The following is a 3,677-nucleotide window of genomic DNA, read 5'->3' on the forward strand; positions in this document are numbered from 1 at the left end:
CTGCTGAACACATGGGGGACCCACCGCACTCCTGTGGGATGCTCCATCCACCCCAGCATTGCAGCATTCACGAGCCACGCCTGTTACCTCGAGGTATGTATAAGAAACATTTAAAGCTGCGTCTATGGCCGAATTGCTGATTCTCTGAATCAGCATTGAATCTTTGGATTCGGCCGAAATGAATCACTGTCCCCCATTTGGGCTGAATCTGAATCGAATATAGCCCATTTTGCACACCCCTAGTATCCATTACTGCAAAATATTCTGCCATTTACTTTTTAAAAATCTACTCAATATTTGTCTTAATGACATAACATTTTTCATCTCTTTCCTTGTTTGATGCTGTTGCTGAGGTTTCCAAATAGTTGTTCAAACACTTGGTCCAAACCTGTGTAGAAGAGCCTTTCCTTACAGAATCCAGACCCTCTCAAATAGTACTTGCTTTAGAAAGCCTGACTTCACAGAAAATATTAGTATACTTAAAATTTCCTGGCCACATCCACAGGAGCATGGACGTTTGGTTCCCTGGGGACAACTAGCAGCAGGACCCCTTGTGCCGCTGCTCCTTGTCCCTGGGAATGCCTGTGCCACGTGCCCTCTGGTGCATGGCAGGTTACCCCAGGTGGGGTAGGGAAGGCTGGGGCCAGCACTGGGTTGGATCCAGCAGTCTTACCTGGGGTCCTGGGGGCCTCCTGGAGCTGCAGCAGTGGTGATTCTGCCGCTCAGAGCGTGGCCAGCAGCCGGAGTGTGGCTCTGGTTTTGAGTGGTGCGTGTTGCACCCATATGCACCACTCCACTTTTTTTTGTGCTGGTTTTTTTTACCTCTGGATATCCAGGCACCAAAAAGCCACCCACACTGCTTCCTTGCAGTGCAGAGAACACCTGAATGTGTAGTATGTGGTACCACAGACATGTCTGTAGAGCCACATACTGCATGGCTGTGCTCATCTGGACGCGGCCCCTGAGTTCAGTTCCTTAGCCGATAGGCCATGGATGGTATATATAGAGCCTTCCTTGAGAATCCTCCATCCAGAAATTCTAATGTAGCATCTGCTATTCATAGAATCATAAAAAATTGGGGTTGGAAGGGGCCCCAGGAGGTCATCTAGGTTATCCAGCTCCCTACTCAAAGCAGGACTATCCCTAACTAGATCATCCCAGCCAAGGTTTTTTGTAGCCAGGTCTTAAAGATCTCCAAGGATGGAGGTTCCTCTACCTCCCTGGGTAACCTGTTTCAGTGTTCTACTACCTTTCTAGTGAGAGTTTTTTTCTGTTAATACATCCTGTTCCTTCTCTGTATGCCATTGATTTTGGCTGTACCTTTGGCTAGATCTGGAACAAAATCTTCTAGCGTGCTAGGCATCTCTTTTTACTCTCCAGGAGCACAGTACCGGCCAGATGCACCTCTGCATTGGCCTCTTCTTTTACAGTTCCCTCCCTTTTTAATTTTTAGCCCTAACACACAGCAATATAATCAAAATATATTATATTATAAATATTTAGTCCATCCATACCCATCATAATACCTAAATCTGGTTGCAGTGAAGATCTTAATCAAATCAATGAAAGCCAAGACAATTAGAGTGTTCAGAACCAAAGTCTGATTTAAGTTTCATTACCACAATTAGCGAGAGAGATGTTCCCATTTTCTACAACTTAAGATGCTCAGATGCTTCTATTATATGTAAGAAACTGGATGGAAAAGTCCTTTAACTCACCCCTTTATATGAGGATAGTTGCTAAACAAATTGAATAGTTTACAATATGATACAGCTTATCCCTAATTTGTGGAACTAACTTCAGTTATTGTAAGCATTTGATAATAAGTTAAGTTTGCTGCTTTTATGTCATTTAAAAATAATTATTATAATAACCCCCTTATAAAAGGGTCTTGAAATTTGAAAATTAAAGAATAATTTTCTAATATGAATGACAGTCAAGTACATGAATGTTTGTGTAGTCTTAAAGAGGCAGTTAATTTTCTAACAGTGTATAACATTACAAAAGATTCTGTAAAACATACTCAAAAGATGATCTAATTGGTAGGTTATTATCCATGTAGTAAAGCCACTTCAGTTAACAGAGTCCAGTGATACTATACAGCTGGTATAAGTGACTAAGCAGTTAAATTTGGTTGTAAGAGTTGGATTTAAGAGAATAGTATAAACCAGATCTCTCAGATCTAATAATTTAATTAAAGTCTCCAAATTTGGCACATTGTCGCTTCAGATGACAACTGAAGATGACAACTTTTCCATCATCATTTGACCTCCAATATTAGGTTTTTAGTAGAAACATTTTTGAGCTCTGTTTGAAAAGCATTTACATGGTTTTAAAATGGTGTGGAATGAAAAAATGTGAGCCCTGCTTGAAGTCTGCTCTTGCAAGGATCAACATTTGTTTTGGAAGGCTAAGCAACAGACTGTCCAAATTTTCTGACACACAATCCTGTCAGGTGTCCAGCCATTCTTCTAGCATGCTAGCTAGTCAGCTGGTATAAAAATCAGAAGAACCCCATCAACCTCAGCTGATTAATGCCAATTTATCCTGACTAAGGGTCTGGCCCAGATAGTCTAAAAGATAAGAAAGTTATGAAACCAACTGGGCCTGTGTTTTTGTACATCATTGTTTTTCAGTCAGTAGGTCACGATCCCCTGGAGAAGATATGGAAGATGACTAGAAGGGTCATGAGGCATTGCTTTAGGTCATATTGTATGTTTTTCAAAGAAAATCATCCACCCTGCACATACTTGCCCTTCAGGATCTTGTATTCTCTGTTATCATGTTTAAACACACCCATAGATAACATTCGCTTTGATACGTTTTTACTCTGACTTTCAACAGTAAATGGGAGAACGTTGCAAGAGCTGACTTCAGATAAATGGCTGGCAGTAAGGAAAGATTGAGAAACACCATAAAAAGTGGCTTTTTAATTGGTATAGTTATTATCTCCCATATGTGATGTCTTCTTCATAGAGATAATCGTGTCCTGAACTTTAGGAAATCATTTCTCAATGTATTTTATAACAAGGAGTTAAACCTCTTATGATGGAAGGCACCATCTGTCTGCAAGATGGAGAACTACAGCAGTTACTTGGAAAAGAGAGTCTATTCAAACCCTGTTAGCAACCACTCAAAAGGAATAAGACAGTCGGGCATCTGCCACACATAGGGGCAGTGGCAACTTCTAGCTGCCACTGTGAGACTGGTACAATTGCGTGGCTGTGGTGGCAGCTTGGCCAGCACCCAGGGAGGCTTCTCTGCTTGCCCCTGGTTATGCTATTGAACCACTACATAGCGATTCTGAGAAGGCCAAGATGTCCCCTTAGTTACATTATCTTTACTGGGTTTTTTCTTGGCACTGAAATAAACACCTAGTTTCATGGAAGAATGACAGTGCTTTTAAACAGTTTGAAACATTATCCCCAGTGGTGATGTGTAGGGGATGCATGGGGGTGCATATGCACTCCATGAGAGCGCTGGTGCACCCCCTCACAGCAAGCATTCCCCACTTAGGTGATGGCAGAGGGAACAGGTGAGAGCACTGGTGCCCCCCTTGAGAATGCCAGCTGGGGAGTGGGGACACCAAGAGAAGTCCCCCCCTGCCCCTGGCTCTTCCAGGCGTACTGCTGGCTCTTCTGGGTCGGTTGGCATGATTGGCCATGAGGGGACACCCC

General features: G+C 42.6%; 1 protein-coding gene across 1 annotated transcript in view; it reads left to right on the top strand.

Moving 5' to 3' along the window:
- Window positions 1–3,677, top strand: part of ENPEP (glutamyl aminopeptidase) — a 62,240-nt gene that overhangs the window by 22,737 nt on the left and 35,826 nt on the right.

Source organism: Alligator sinensis, unplaced genomic scaffold, assembly GCF_000455745.1.
Source record: "Alligator sinensis unplaced genomic scaffold, ASM45574v1 scaffold861_1, whole genome shotgun sequence".
Classification (NCBI taxonomy): domain Eukaryota; kingdom Metazoa; phylum Chordata; order Crocodylia; family Alligatoridae; genus Alligator; species Alligator sinensis.